This window comes from Odocoileus virginianus, chromosome 4 (assembly GCF_023699985.2).
Source record: "Odocoileus virginianus isolate 20LAN1187 ecotype Illinois chromosome 4, Ovbor_1.2, whole genome shotgun sequence".
NCBI lineage: Eukaryota > Metazoa > Chordata > Mammalia > Artiodactyla > Cervidae > Odocoileus > Odocoileus virginianus.
Window position 1 is genome coordinate 30689459 of NC_069677.1, and position 17422 is coordinate 30706880.

Genomic DNA, 17422 nt, shown 5'->3' on the forward strand with positions numbered 1-17422 from the left:
GACACTGGAACCTACCAAAAAAAGATAGCCCATGTCCAAAGACAAAGAAGCGACAGGAAGAGGATAGGAGGGGTGCAATCACGATAAAATCAAATCTGATACCCACTGGCTGGGTAACCCATAAACTGGAAAACAATATATCAAAGAAGTTCTCCCACTGTCATGACAGTTCTGAACCCTATGCCAGGCTTCCCAACCAGAGGAACTGACAAAGGGACTGGGAATCTCCAGGGAATCTGGTCTTGAAGGCCAGCGGGATATGATTGTAAAAATTCCACAGGACTGGGGGAAACCAAGACTCCAGTATTGGAGGACACAGACAAAATCTTGCATGAACCAAGACCCAGAGGAAAGGAGCAAGGATCCTACAGGTGACACTGCATATCAAGTACCTAAGGCCATCAAAATGACTTACTCCAGGTTGATAGGTAGGTAGGGTCCAAGCCAGATATTAGAACTCAAATTATCTTTGCTAATCCATCATACCCAAAGGTTCCATGAAGACACTTTCATAACTTTTGCCTTGTTGAAATTTTCAATTCTTTTCCCTGAAAGAAATTGTGAAAAATATCTCTCAATGCAAAAGTACTTTTGGTTATCTTTCATCTTATTATATTCCATGGTTATAAATTCTTCATTATCTAATATTTATTCTTAAATGAAGTGAACATGAGTAACTAGGTAAACATCTACAATGTTTCACAAGCCATTATAGGGGCTCAAATAATGGAAAAATTATTAAAATTGTATTATTCAAGATAGCCAATGGCCAGATGTGGCTAACTGATATAAATTTTGAATTTAAATCACATAAAATTAACTATTCAGTTCCTCAGTTGCATTATTTGTGTTTCACATGTTCAGTAGCCACAGGTAGCCAGTGGCTACTGTATTGAACAGTGAAGATATACAACATATCCATCACTGCAGTTCTATTGCCAAGTGTTGTATTAGAGCAATGAACCCACTTTCCACCCTGCATTGTAAAGAATAAATTAAGTTGCAAAAAATTCATTTTTTCCAACACATTCTGCCTTGAGTAATAAGATATTTGCATAAAGATATGCAGGAAGGATTTTACTGAGAAGCAATACAAGGGAAATACAATCATCTCATGTTTTCTTGTTTTCCTATGTGCAAAACTGAATGCTTAAATGACATTCTTTAAATGCCACAGATGCTCAAAGTCTTTCTTTCAATATAATGAGAGCTTGAAAGCTTTTCCATAAGTCATGTCTAATGGTTTATGGAGAAATAACATTACTATTCCCTGGTGGCTCAGCAGTAAAGAATCCGCCTGCAATGCAGCAGATGCTACAGGAGCCATGGGTTTGATTCCTGTATTGGGAAGATCCCCTAGAGAGGAGAACAGCAACCCACTCCAGTACCCTTGCCTGGAGAATTCCATGGACACAGGAGCCTGGCAGACTACAGTACATAGGGTTGTAAAAGAGTGGACATGACTTAGCAAGCAAACAATAACAGCAACCAAGAATTGCCATTTACCATAATACTTTCTCTGTAGCACATATACTAAATATAAATACACTAAAGAAAACACATATGATTATTTAGGAAGAAAAGTTATTTCTGAGTGGGTATTCAAATGAAAAACCATAAGAGGAAAAGATAATATTTTTTACTATAAATATTAAATTGGGCACATCCTTTTTCCAAAAGTAGAGAATTTTGAAGAAAATCATGGAAACCTAAAAATACTTTTATGCAATAACATTATAGTAGTAAAAATTTCAGAAAACCTAAATGGCCATCAATATAATATTAACAAAACAAAATACTCACTTCTACAAAAATATCATATTAGATAGACATAAAAGAGAATGACCAAAACAACTGAAAATGTTGTCTCCTCCCAAGAAGGAACAGTATTATTTTACATAAAGGAAATAAAAAATGTGCGTATACGAAAAAGGAAAGGTAACTCTAAGTACTGATGTTGGTCAATAGTATTTATTTACCTTGTAAATAAATAAATAGTATTTCTTTACCCTGGTCAATAGTATTTATTCTGGTTGTCTACTATTCTCTATTCTCTCTTGCCTTCTCTCCTTTGGTCTCTGTCTCCTCACCTGTCTTTGCTGATTGCTTTTTCAATATTGAACATGTACTACTATGGCGTGCATGGGTGTGTGCTCAGATGTTTTCAGCTCTTTGTGACTCTATGGACTGTGGCCCATCAGACTCCTCTGTCCATGGGATTCTCCAGGCAAGAATGATAGAGTGGCTTGCCATTTCCTCACTATTGGTATAATGTAAAATGTATTTTCTTAGAAAAAAATAAAAAATGATTTCCCTAACTGGATGCTATTTTAGTACAGAGTTCAAATAACAAATACATGATTGTATAAACAAACAAACAGAAATAAATTTAGTTAACTTTCCCAACATGCCTAAAATACAGTTTTGGGACACTGTTAATAAATGAAATAGAGTTTACTTTTGAATATACTATACCAAACAAGAAGTCCATGGGGTCGCAAAGAGTCGGACATGACTGAGCAACTGAACTGAACTGAATACCAAACAAATCTATAAAGAATCAAGCTTTTACTTAGTTACTTGCCTTCATTAATAGTATAAAAGGGCCAATGAGAGGAGCAAGGGGAATTTAGAAACAAAAAAATGGAACTAAGGATATATAGATTTATACTATGGCATTGTGTCCTGAGAGATAGAACTATTCCCAAAGTTTGAGTTTTAATTAGATTTTTAAAACCTTGAAGGTGAAACCAAAAAAAAAAAAAATCAATAATGGTAAACAAAGCAGTTTTACATGTTCATTAGTCTAGTTACCAACTTTGTATATCTTTTTAAAAAAATATTTACTGTGCAAATTGCAGACAATAAATGAATTTTCTAAAGAATACCTTTTAAAAGAAACTGAAATATTGTAAATTTTTCTTTCCTTTTACTTTGAACCTTAATGAGATCGGGTTCCTAAGTTATTACAAATTGGGGAGGGAAGAAAGAAGAATAGATGAAGTGGGTGGTGATGGGAGGAAAAGGCCTAAACCATCTCAGTAAAGATCAATTTCATTTTAATATAATTTTTAATGGTTGTTTAAACTCCTATAATGCATCTACACAAAAGACTTCAGTTAATGTGTATGTGTATTTTGAGCAGTTCCCCTCTTCGACCCTCCAGTTTAATTTCCGTTCTTCAAATGAGATGAATGGAGCATGAAGCAGGTCATATCTCAATGCTGACACACGGGTTGCTGATAGAACTCACAGCCTGGAGAAGAAGCCAGTTTGGAGATTAAATCAAAGCAGCTCTGAATAGATGGGAGGTCAGCCAGGGCCAGCTTTGACATTTGATAGGACCTTGTGATCAATCAGACCTTTCTTCACTCTTGCAGTCTTCCTTATGACAGTGGCCCTAAAAAACAGATGGGCTGTGTTACAGACTGCAGGAGAAGCACTAGATTGTGAAAGGAGATAGGTGTCAATATTATCAAAGGGACAACTGTTATTTGAAGCAGCCAGCAAATCAGAACGCCCTGCTTTGCTGAAATTGCTACGTTAAAATGTGCCTTCCATGATGTGGAATTTGAGCCTTGAGAAGGGTGAGATAATTTTAAACGGCTTTTAAAAATTTCTTACCTCCTATCCATTAAACTGTATTCTTTGAACTTTCCTGATATCCTAAGATTAAATTTTAGCCAATCTTTATGAACAATCTGTGTTTCCAGCAAAGCCAAGCTTAGTCTTGCTGTATTTCTTTGTTTCTTTGTTTTCTGGGGCACACACACATACAAATAAAACTAACATGTGATAACCTTTGGAAGAAAGGAATCAGAGGGTATTAATGTGGAGCACTTGCTGGGTGGGGATCTGAACATGGTTTCAGGAAATCCCCATCACATCGCCAAGAGGGTCATGAGAAATGAATAGCCCTGGAGTAGCACTGCGACAGACTGTTTTAGTGAGTGGTAATGGGCCATCTCTAGGATGAAAGGCCATATTTTATAACTGTGCAGGCTACTGGCTATCACACCATTCATTATGCCTGCCTGATTTAAGGGAGATGCCTTTTACGGGGGTGACATGGGAGCAAATTATTTTCAGGAGTATCACATCTCTCCCTTCTCCTCTCCACCTACCTCTTCATCATATCCACCCTCATCCCAGTCACAGAAGCACTGCTATCCTATTTACACAAGCACATTCTCTGAATTCCTCCTGTCATAAAGCATTTCATACTCTGAACTGACCTCTCCAAAATGACTCACTCCAGTGTACACTGGGATTGGAAAGCTGTAAGGTGGGAACCTGCCCAATGAGGGTTTAGATAGGAAAGCATAGCACAGATTCACTCTGCTCCCGCTCCTCTATGAAATGTCTTGTTGGGAGACTGAGCCGAGATCACTCGGCCTTACCTACAATTACTGAGCTAATTTGCAAGGTGAGTTTCCAAAGTCATATTTTTGTTTGACATGGACTTCAACTTCACAGAGAAGATAGCATTTAGATCTCATTTTGCTTCTTGGTTACAGTGGTTTGTCATTAGCTAAACATGCAAAATTGCTCAACCTCTCTGGACAATTCCTGATGAGAAACCAGTTGTACATAATTTTCTCCAAGTTACTTTCCAGCACTAATACTTTAGGATTGAAATTCTATTAAGACAGAAACAGAACAAAATTTTCTATCAGCAGATTAGATATTCTGATAAAAACACTTTCATAGAACTTGTTGATGAGTTAACAGGTCAACAGTAGCAATATACAAAATTCTACTTGAAAGAAAAAAGAGTGTTTATATTTATCAGAAGAGTTATCATTAGAGTAATTTGTCTATGATACATGACTTAGGCACCTTAAGTTGTTAAGGGGAAAAAAATAAAATTTGTATTTCACACTAGATTATTGAGGAAAAGATACATACAACATGCTTAGATTTTAAACAAATTAACTCAGCTGCCATCTTAAAATAGCTGTAATACATAAGTGGTTAAATAAAATAAGATATCTACAACAATATTTTCAGGGTCTATGTCACAGGTTTTTCTGAAGAGATGGTAGAGTTACTCTGATAAAATTTTCCAGAGAGAAACATAACACAATCTAGAGACCTTTGGATTATGAAATGCAAGTATATTTATGTGTTACCCTTAATTTATGCAAATTGTGCCCTGATTCTGGCCCACAAGAGCTCAGATGTTTGTGAGAATTTAGAGATTATTTACAAAGAACATTTTTGGGGGAATAATTTTATCATTGAAATGTGACACAAATCTTCCAAAATGGTAATTCTCTCTAGCAAGCTAATCCTTCAAGAGGTTTTTATGTCTCAGAGAAAGCTGTGTGTAATCAAAAGACTCCACAAAATACATGTTGGTTTGAATCATTCTCTATAATTCCATTTAACTATTGCCAACTCCAGAGACAGTCAAAATTGCCCTGTATCTTGTGCATATCTGATAAAGAAATCAGAAAGACTTGGCAGTTGACAGTTGAGTAGCTAAAAGAGGAAGGAAAAAAAAAAAAAAAACTTTGCTGGTGCTTCCCAATTAACTTTCTTTTCAAGTGAAAATTCGAAAAGAAAAAATAAGAAAACTGAAAGTGACCTAAAAACTCTGATGTGATAAGATAAACTTTTGGCCCTGTTAATGAATCCATAGTCTGAGAATGAGAAAGTTGACCAAAAACACAGGGACTGTATTTTCCAGCAATTATTTATAAAATTATACTAAAACTTAAAAGTGAGAGATGTATGGTATTCAATTGTAAAAATAAGTTTGCTGGAGAATTAGAGAAAAAGGCAATTACAAATAAATAGCTAAGTACTTTAACTGAAATTCCATTTTTAAAAATGGCACTAATGCCGAATTCTTAAAAAAGATTTGCTTTCTCAAGTAGAACAGAAAGTTGTTAATATTATGTCCATTGCATTTTATTTCAATTGTCTTTTAAAAATAACAAACAAGTGAGTCAAGGACATTTGTCAGAATGACCCTAAACATGTAAGGCTTGTTATAAATGCTCTACAACAAGACAGTTTAAAATAAATGCCAGCTCCCTTTTCTCTTGTGAAAAAGAGTGTGGTGATGGTCTTGGGTACAGGCTGTTTTGGAGTTTTGGTTCTAGTCAAACCAATGTCTCTATAAACTCTGAGATGGAGTTCTTAGGATCATGTGCTACTGGTACTAAAAACCAATGTAACTGTCCACTTCAAATATCTCCCACATTCTGGACAACATTTAAGATTAGCCAAAGTTTTCTTAGGGGTAGAGGCTATAATCTGGTGACACTTTATTTCAGCTTGGATAATTGCCCCTCCCTTCAAAATCATCATAGTCTCAGATTTGGCAAAGGGGCCTCCTTGGATTCAAAACCCATCTCAGGCTGCCTCCATACAGACACTGAAAGGGATAACCCTGGTTCTGTTTCATCAGCATTGGGCCATGAAGAGATTCCACCCTATTTAATAGTCTGTTTTAGGCACAGGAAATCTTCTTGGCCTAGAGTGATTAAGCACTCAGGCCTTACAGACAGGCAGGCCCTAAGCTCAAATTTCAAATCCACCTCTTACCAATATGTGACATTTGGCAAATCTCCCTAAATTAGGAGTAATAAGGGTATCTACTCCAAAGGGTAGTTATGAGAATTACCTAAAATGATTATATAAAGCAATTTCTACAGTTCCTGGTACAGATAAAGCATACCATAAAGGTAAAGGTTAGCTATGGTTAAATATTAATCCAACCCATTTTACCTTTGAGTATTCTAACCTGGAAGAAGTCCAAGGGAACATCATACCCATCATGCCCTTTTTAGCTATCATTTTATATTTAAAAGAATTAATTAATCAAAATATAAAGTAAGACAGTGGAGAGGTAGGAGACAAACTTGAGGTTGGTCCTCTTCAAAAGGTGACTAAAGGATTCATTGACAATGTCATCCTATTAAATGGACTGGAATTGCCTCTTCATAACATATTGCATACCAGCAATTAGAATATTTTAGTATGGTTTATTCTCTAGAATGGATTCCCAGGTGGCTCAGTGGTAAAGAATCCATCTATAAAATGCAAAAGGCACAAGAGACACAGGTCTCTCTTCCCTGGGTCATGAAGATCCTTTAGAGTAGGAAATGGCCACCTACCCCAGTATTCTTGCCTGGAAGATTCCATGGACAGAAGAGCCTGGTGGGCTACATACAGTTCATGCGGGTACAAAGAGTCAGACCCAGCTGAGCGACTGAACACATACAAATATATACATACATCCTCTAGAACAAAAATGTATTTTGATCCATTTCTGCATAAGAAATTATCCTACCATTTAGAGGCTAAAACTGAAAAACACTTATTATCCAATGGGTTTTATAGTTCAGAAATCCAAGAGCAGATAACCTGGTGAGATCTGCCTTAGATTTTCTTATGAAGTACATTCAGTTTTGGCTGGGGCTTCAGTCATCTCAAGGATTGACTGGGGAGGATCCAAGCTTATTCACATGACTGTTGGCAAGTCTCAGAAAGTCTGCTTTCAAGCTCAGTCCTGTGGAACCCACCACAGGGCTGCCTCCTGACATGGCAGCTGGCTTTCCCCAGAGTGAGCCATTCAAAAGAGTGAAAGAGCTTCACAGATGAAAATCACTGTCTTTTATTATCTCATCTCAGAACTGACATCTTAACACTTCTGCTATATTTTACTTATAAGTGAGTCAAAAAGCCCAGACCACTCTTAACAGGAAGAGATTACATAAAAGTGTGAATCCCAGCAGGCAAGGATCACTGGGGAGCCACATATTAATAGAAACTACTTATATTCTATCCTCTGGATCCCAGTGATTTTCATCCCCCTGAAATACAAAATAAATTTTTATTGTCCCCAAAGACCTCAAAATTCATATCTCACCTCAACATCAGCTCAAAGCACTATATTTCATCATCTAAATAAAGTCCAAGAATGGATGAGCTTCCTCAAATATAATCTCTTAGTACAGTTCTTTGAGGCTTGTAGACCTATGAGACAAAAGAAACAAATAACCTGTCTCCCTACCCCACTCGCCCAGCAAGTAATGGCAAGACAGGCATAAAATAACCACTATTGACAGTCTTGTTCAAAGTGGTGGGTGAGAGACACAGAGGAATTAATTAGTTCCATGGAAGTTCTGAAATTCAGCCAGGCAAATATTAGAAGCTCGTAACTAGATCTCATGTCAGAAATAATTCTTCATGTTTCTCCACTCTGTCCACAAGGCTCCTGGTTCTACCCTCTGAGTCATCTCTCCATTTTCATAAAATGCAGTATGTGCTAAAATTCTAGTGATTCAAAAGTCACTCTCTCCCCATTAATACTATCCCTGCTCTCTCAGTCCAAACCAGCAATGCTTCTGCCTATGGTTTCCTATGGAACTTCTTGGTGTCAAACCCAATAGACAAAAAGCATACCTACAAACCTCTTCTGGATAAACCCCTCCCTTTTTAGGGCTTCTGTTGAGATAACTAAAGGACAATGTCCTGAAAATTCCTAGAAACCCTACTGTTTGATTGAGAAGTTCCTTGGAATGTACTTAATCCCTTCAATGGGCCTTAGTCTATTGGAAGGTTCTTTGAGGCACTACCTTAGATCTTTTCAGTTCAGTTCAGTTGTGTCTGACTCTTTGAGACCCCGTGGATTGCAGCACACCAGGCTTCCCTGTCAGAGTCAGTTCTTCACATCAGGTGGCCAAGAAAGCAGGCATAGAGGGAACATACCTCAACATAATAAAAGCCATAAATGACAAACCCACAGCAAACATTATCTTCAATGGTGAAAAATTGAAAGCATTTCCCATAAAGTCAGGAACAAGACAAGGGCTCTCACCACTACTATTCAACATAGTTTTGGAAGTTTTAGCCACAGCAATCAGAGAAGAAAAGAAATAAAGGGAATCCATACTGGAAAAGAAGAGGTAAAACTCCCACTATTTGTAGATGACATGATCCTCTACATAGAAAAAACTAAAGACTCCACCAGAAAATTATTAGAGCTAATCAATGAATACAGTAAAGTTTCAGGATATAAAATTAATACAGAAATCTCTTGCATTGCTATACACTAACAATGAGAAAACAGAAAGAAAAGGAAACAATTCCATTCCCCATTGCATCGAAAAGAATAAAATACTTAGGAATAAATCTACCTAAAAAAAAAACAAAAGACCTATATATAGAAAACTATAAAACACTGGGGAAAGAGTCAAAGAGGACACATATAGATGGAGAAATATGCCATGTTCATGGATCAGAAGAATCAATATAGTGAAAATGAGTATACTACCCAATGCAATCTATACATTCAATGCAATCCCTATCAAGCTACCAATGGTATTTCTCAGAGAACTAGAACAAATAATTTCACAATTTGTATGGAAATTCAAAAAACCTTGAATAGCCAAAGCACTCTTGAGAAAGAAGAATGGAACTGGAGGAATCAACCTGCCTAACTTCAGACTATACTACAAAGCTACAGTCATCAAGACAGTATACAGAAATATAGATCAATGGAACAAAATAGAAAGCCCAGAGATATATCCACGCATCTATGGACACCTTATCTTTGACAAAGGAGGCAAGAATATATAATGGAGAAAAGACAATCTCTTTAACAAGTTGTGCTAGGAAAACTGGTCAACCACTTGTAAAAGAATGAAACTAGAACACTTTCTAACACCATTCAGGTCAGTTCAGTCACTCAGTCGTGTCCAACTCTTTGAGACCCCATGAACTGTAGCCCTGTCCATCACCAACTCCCAGAGTTTACCCAAACTCATGGCCATTGAGTCAGTGATGCCATCCAACCATCTTATCCTCTGTCGTCCCCTTCGCCTCCCACCCTCAATCTTTCCCAGCATCAAGGCCTTTTCAAATGAGTCAATTCTTCACATCAGGTGGCCAAAGTATTGGAGTTTCAGCTTCAGCATCAGCCCTTCTGACGAACACTCGGGACTGATTTCCTTTAGGATGGACTTGTTGGATCTCCTTGCAGTCCAAGGGACTCTCAAGTGTCTTCTCCAACACCACAGTTCAAAACCATCAATTCTTAGGTGCTCAGTTTTCTTTATAGTCCAACTCTCACATCCATACATTACTACAGGAAAAACCATAGCCTTGACTAGGTGGACCTTTGTGGACAAAGTAATATCTCTGCTTTTTAATATGCCATCTATAACCTTCCAAGGAGTAAGCATCTTTTAATTTCATGGCTGCAATCACCATCTGCAGTGATTTTGGAGCCCCCAAAAATTAAGTCAGCCACTGTTTCCACTGTTTTCCCATCTATTTGCCATGAAGTGATGGGACCAGATGCCATGATCTTAGTTTTCTGAATGTTGAGCATTGAGCGAACTTTTTCACTCTCCTCTTTCACTTTCATCAAGAGGCTCTTTATTTCTTCTTCACTTTCTGCTATCTAACACCATACACAAAAATAAACTAAAAATGGATTAAAGATCTAAATGTAAGACCAGAAACTATAAAACTCCTAGAGGAAAACATAAATCACAGCATGATTCTCTACAACCCACCTCCCAGAGTAATGGAAATAAAAGCAAAAATAAACAAATGGGATCTAATGAAACTTAAAAGCTTTTGCACAATGAAGGAAACTATAAGCAAAGAGAAAAGACAGCCTTCAGAATGGGAGAAAATAACAGCAAATGAAGCAACGGACAAAGAATTAATCTCAAAAGTATACAAGCAACTCCTGTAGCTCAGTTCCAGAAAAATAAATGACCCAATCAAAAAATGGGCCAAAGAACTAAACAGACATTTCTCCAAAGAAGACATACAGATGGCTAACAAATGCATGAAAAGATGCTCAACATCACTCATTATCAGTGAAATGCAAATCAAAACCACAATGAGGTACCACCTCACGCTGGTCAGAATGGCTGCTATCAAAAAGTCTACAAACAATAAATGCTGGAGATGGTGTGGAGAAAAGGGAACCCTCTTACACTGTTGGTGGGGATGCAAACTAGTATAGCCACTATGGAGAACAGTGTGGAGATTCCTTAAAAACCTGGAAATAGAACTGTCATACGACTTAACAATCTCACTGCTGGGCATCCACATCGAGGAAACCAGAATTGAAAGAGACACGTGTGCCCCCATGTTCATCACAGCATTGTTTACAATTGCCAGGACATGGAAGCAACCTAGATGTCCATCAGCAGATGAATGGATAAGAAAGTTGTGGTACACATACACAATGGACTATTAGCTACTAAAAAGAATGCATTTGAATCAGTCCAGGTTCGATGCATGAGACAGGGTGCTCAGGGCTGGTGCACTAGGATGACCCTGAGGGATGGGATAGGGGTTCAAGATGGGGAACACATGTACCCCTATGGCTGATTCATGTCAATATATAGCAAAAGCCACTACAATACTGTAAAGTAATTAGCCTCCAATTAAAATAAATAAATAAATTTTTTAAGTTAAAAAGAAAAAGAAACTGTGTAATTAGAAACTGTGTGTGCATGTGTGTTTAGAAGTTGTGTGTCCTTATTGCCTGTGACCTTGGTAGTGTGAGTGTCCTGAAGCAGCCAGGGGGCCCTTGTTCATAAATCTAAAGTAGGCACCTGACCCAGGAGTCAGCAGAGCTAAAGGAATTAGAATGTAGAGCAGTTGCAAGCCTGGCTACTGTGCTACTTCACACCAATGATGTGAGTCAGCAGAGAAGCAATACAGGTATTAGCTACAAAAGAGGTGCTGCTACACTTTCCCCTGCAAATCTCCCAGAAGCTTCTGGCTTACAGTTCATTATCATAAAAACATACAGAAAAGGACATTTTAAGGAATGCAGTTCAGGAGAGTCAAGTAGATACATTAAAAAGTCACCATAATGAGCTCCTTTAGTAATATTATTGTGTATTTTAAAAGAAACTTGAATCTATTTTATTTATTCAACAAATTCCAAAAACTATTCTGCATGTTAGGAATACAAAAATAAACAAAGCAGACAAAAATTCCTGTTTTCTTGGAGTTGATTCCCTACTTCAAGACCATAGACAAAAATCAAGACACAGTGAATAAGTACATGACATAATACATGAGAAGGTGAAAAGAGCTAAAAAAAAAAAATCCAGGTGAGGAGACTGGGAATGTAGACTAAGGAAGGATGCCATAGTTCTCATGGAGAAGGCAAATTCATACAAAGACTAAACGGAAATGAGGAAGTTGCATTCATTAACCATGTAGATATTTGAAAATAACTTCTTTAGTGTCTAGAAAATGGTATATAGTTCACAAATGAAGGGATTCAAAAGTATATAATGAATAAATAAATGAATGAAACTAAGCCAAATGTAATGGGAAGAAATAAGCCAATGTAGGAGCATTCAGTTCAGTTCAGTTCAGTTGCTCAGTCATGTCTGACTCTTTGCGACCCCATGAATCGCAGCACGCCAGGCCTCCCTCTCCATCACCAACCCCCAGAGTTTACTCAAACTCATGTCCATCGAGTCGGTGATGCCATACAACCATCTCATCCTCTGTCGTCCACTTCTCCTCCTGCTCCCAATCCCTCCCAGCATCAGGGTCTTTTCCAATGAGTCAACTCTTCTCATGAGGTGGCCAAAGTACCAGAGTTTCAGCTTCAGCATCAGTTCTTCCAATGAACACCCAGGACTGATCTCCTTGAGGATGGACTGGTTGGATCTCCTTACAGTCCAAGGGACTCTCAAGAGTCTTCTCCAACACCACAGTTCAAAAGCATCAGCTTTCTTCACAGTTCAACTCTTACATCCATACATGACCACTGGAAAAACCACAGCCTTGACCAGATGGACATTTGTTGGCAAAGTAATGTCTCCGCTTTTTAATCTGCTGTCTAGGTTGGTCATAACTTTCCTTCCAAGGAGTAAGAGTCTTTTAATTTCATGGCTGCAATCACCACCTGCAGTGATTTTGGAGCCCCCCCAAATAAAGTCTGACACTGTTTCCACTGTTTCCCCATCTATTTCCCATGAAGTGATGGGACCAGATGCCATGATCTTAGTTTTCTGAATGTTGAGCTTTAAGTGAACTTTTTCTCTCTCCTCTTTCACTTTCATCAAGAAGCTCTTTAGTTCCTCTTCACTTTCTGTCATAAGGGTGGTGTCATATGCATATCTGAGGTTATTGATATTTCTCCTGGCAATCTTGATTCCAGCTTGTGCTTCTTCCAGCTCAGCATTTCTCACGATGTACTCTGCATAGAAGTTAAATAAGCAGGGTGACAATATACAGACTTAACGTACTCCTTTTCCTATTTGGAACCAGTCTGTTGGTCCATATCCAGTTCTAACTGTTGCTTCCTGACCTGCATACAGGTTTCTCAAGAGGCAGGTCAGGTGGTCTGGTATTCCCATCTCTTGAAGAATTTTCCACAGTTTATTGTGGTCTACACAGTCAAAGGTTTGGTGTAGTCAATAAAGCAGAAATAGATGTTTTTCTGAAACTCTCTTGCTTTTTCAATGATCCAGCAGATGTTGGCAATTTGATCTCTGGTTCTTCTGCCTTTTCTAAATCCAGCTTGAACATCTGGAAGTTCATGGTTCACGTAGGAGCATTATATCCCCACAAGTTTCATCCAAGCATCTTTCTAACAGATGACTCACATTGAGTAAATGTTTCTGCTTCTTGCAGTTAGTAATTTTGCTTGCAAATACCCTAAACAACTTAAAAATCAAATTCACTGAAGTGTGTGGTACCTGATTGGATCAAAGAAATGGATTAGCCAGGCCTTGGGAAGAAAAAATCATGACTACTCACATGGTATAGGTAAGAGGATTAGTGGTTCATTGAGGAATGGCTTCAGACTGTCATTAACAAAATGAACCAAAGGCCACTTTGCATTTTTATGTCATCCCACTCAAGACTCAAGATTGCCAGGAGAAATATCAACAACTCAGATATGCAGATGATACCACTCTAATGGCAGAAAGCAAAGAGAAACTAAACAGCTTTCTGATGAGTGTGAAAGGGGAGAGTGAAAGATTTGGCTTAAAACTCAACATTGAAAAAACTAAGATTATGACATCTGATGGCATCACTTCATGACAAATAGAAGGGGGAAAAGTGGAAGCAGTGACAGATTTTATTCTGAGGGGCTCCAAAATCATTGCAAATGATAACTGCAGCCACGAAATTAAAAGATACTTGCTCCTTAGAAAAAAGCTATGACAAATCTCGACTGCATATTAAAAAGCAGAGACATCTACTTGGCTGACAAAGATCAGAAGAGTCAAAGCTATTTTTTTTCAAGTTGTCATGTATGGATATGATAGTTGGTCCATAAAAAAGGCTGAGCACCAAAGAATTGATGCTTTTGAATTGTGGTGCTGGAGGAGACTCTTGAGAGTCCCTTGGACTTCAAGGAGATCAAATCAGTCAATCCTAGAGGAAATAAACCCTGAATATTCATTGGAAGGACTGATGATAATGCTGAAACTCCAATATTTTGGCCACTTGATGTAAACAGCAGACTCATTGGAAAAGACCCTGATGCTGGGAAAGATTGAAAGCAAAAGAAGAAGTGGGTGGCTCAGCATGAGGTGGTTAGATTGCACCACTGACTTACTGGAATTTGAACAAACTTCCAGAGATAGTGGAGAACAGAGGAGCCTGGCAGCTGCAGTCCATGGAGTCACAAAGAGTCAGACGTGACTCAGTGACTCAACAACAACAACTCAAGACTCAAATTTATGGGAGATTATCTCACTGTTTAAGCTTGTTCACATGTCTATTGACTAGTGAGAAGAAAGGCAGGAGAGCTGGGCTGACAGTGACACAAAGATCACATAGAACAAGGGTCATAAGTTCTTCAAAGAAAAAGGAAGTGTAACTCAATAAAACAGGAAGTGATACTTGGTGGGTAAAAGCAATAGATAACCACCACCACTAATAAACAAATGGGGCCTACATAAACTCAAAAACTTTTGTAGTCAAGGAAACAATTTAAAAAAAAAAAGATATCCCACAGATTGAGAGAAAATATTTGCAAACACTTTGCTCACTTGGCAGAGTTGTATCAGTTCAGTTCAGTCGTTCAGTCATGTCCGACTCTTTGTGACCCCATAGACTGCAGCATGCCAGGCTTCCCTGTCCATCACCAACTCCTGGAGCTTGCTCAAACTCAAGTCCATTGAGTCAGTGATGCCATCCAACCATCTCATCCTCTGTTGTCCGCTTTTCCTCCTGCCTTCAATCTTTCCCAGCATCAGGATCTTTCCCAATGAGTCCGTTCTTCCCATCAGATGACCAAAGTATTGGAGTTTCAGCATCAGTCCTTCCAATGAATATATAAGTATATGTGCTGCCGAAGCGAGCACTCAATGAATATTCAGGACTGATTTCCTTTCGGGATTCATGGTTTGATCTCCTTTCAGTCCAAGGGACTCTCAAGAGTCTTCTCCCATACCACAGTTCAAAAGAATCAATTCTTCAGCTCTCATCTTTCTTTATATTCCAACTCTCACATCCATACATGACTACTGGAAAAACCATAGCTTTGACCAGACAGAACTTTGTTGGCAAACTAATGTCTCTGAATTTTAATATGCTGTCTAGGTTGGTCATAGGTTTTCTTGGCATGTTGCATAGCAAAAGGTAATAGAAGGAATGGAAGAGAAGAAATGTCTTGAACTAAATAGGATGACTAGAAACACCTATGTCCCATAGACATGGTCTTGGGTGATGAATTATCATTCTGAGACCACACAAAAAGCCAGAAGCATTGCAAACAGGATAAGCATTCAGATTTTGGGGGCTGTTTTGATTATAGATAAGATTGCTTGTTTCTTCTCAGTCTATTCATTATCAATGTGTTTCTGTTACATTGCTAACATTTCACTGACCATATATTTTAAAAGTATTAATTCAGATCATGAATCTTTCCTTTCTTCTCTAGAATGTCTTTGGTGATGTTATATTTTCACACAAAGGAGCTATTTTTGGCATTCAAAAAATTGCTTTTCTTCCTGCTGGCAAGAAGAATTCACTCACTACCTGTGAGGGAAAAATACTTACTTTGCTTAAGAAAAGGGAAAAAGGAGCCTCTTTCAAATGATACAGGAAAGAAAAAAAAAAAAGATGTTAAATTTTAAAAAGAACAAAATGACTCCTCCTCTTTGAATATTTTCCAGAACAACACACTGCTGCCTGTCTATTGTTACAGAGGCTAATAGTCACATAAATGCCTCTTTAACAGCATCTATTTCATAGCATCATTATCTCACCCCACAAAAGGATTAGGCAGTGGAATAATGACTCACTTTTAAACCACACCCTTATTTATATCCAGAGCTCATCAAAGAGGAGATTACTGTATTCTTTTTTCAATTTTCTTTCCTCATTTCCTTCTTATTTTCCCTTTTTCTATCTTTATTATGATCTTCTTTGATGTGTGTATAGGACCCCTATGTCCACATTGGCATCATAAGGAGAAATGAGACTAAAAATCAAAAGGTTAGAATTCCCTTTGGTCTAGTAATTTACTAGGTTCTCTGAGGCTGATATTTTCTTTAAAGAGAGGAAAAAATGTAGAGACTTTGTAAGCAAGATTTGTGGAATTTGATGCTCAAATGGATACTATAGGGATTAGACTAAAGATCTTTTTATTTTAACCTCTTCATTTAAATTCTTGGTTGCTTGGTAATTTAGATCGTATCACTCTTTGTTAGGAAACTATAAACTTCCGTATATCATAAAAATAAACAATTATCAATTGATCAAGTTGGTGAAATAGGAGACATGGAACTCACCTCCAACCATCAAAAAATACACCTAAATGTGGAACAGTTCTCATTAAACGCTAATTGGGACCTGACTGAATAACTCCTGTACAACCAAAGCTGTAAGAAAAATCCACATGGAATCAGGTAGGAAGGAAAGAGAAACAATCAATTTGGACCTGTGCCCCCAGAAAATAACTCATAGGAAAAGGGAGATTAAATGGGTGGAGAATCTACTCTGGGTAGTGAGCTATTACAGCCACATAATGGACACCCCAGGCCTGATCCAACACAGGGAAGTCACTTTGCTGGTTGGAGGAGTAGTGAAACCTAATTAAATTTAAGGCTTTTTTCACAGCATAGAAAGTTACCAACAAAACAATTGACATAATGGGAGAAAATATCTACAAATGGTACAATCTACAAAAGGTTAATATTCAAAAGATAAAACCAGCTGACTCAACTCAATATCAATAAACAAACAACCAGATTACAAAATGGGCAGAAGACCAGAATAGACATTTTTCCAAAGAAGACATACAGTTGACAAACAGTCACATGAGATGATGCTGCTGCTACAGCTAAGTCACTTCAGTCGTGTCCGACTCTGTGCGACCCCATAGACGGCAGCCCACCAGGCTCCTCCATCCCTGGGATTCTCCAGGCAAGAACATTGGAGTGGGTTGCCATTTCCT

General features: G+C 37.9%; 1 long non-coding RNA gene across 1 annotated transcript in view; it reads right to left on the reverse strand.

The window, feature by feature from the left end:
* The window catches only part of LOC110142972 (uncharacterized), a 484405-nt gene that overhangs the window by 11504 nt on the left and 455479 nt on the right, over positions 1 to 17422 (reverse strand). Inside the window, exon 5 of the long non-coding RNA XR_011487293.1 lies at positions 416 to 548. This is a non-coding gene — a long non-coding RNA (uncharacterized lncRNA). The remainder of the gene's footprint in view (positions 1 to 415; positions 549 to 17422) is intronic.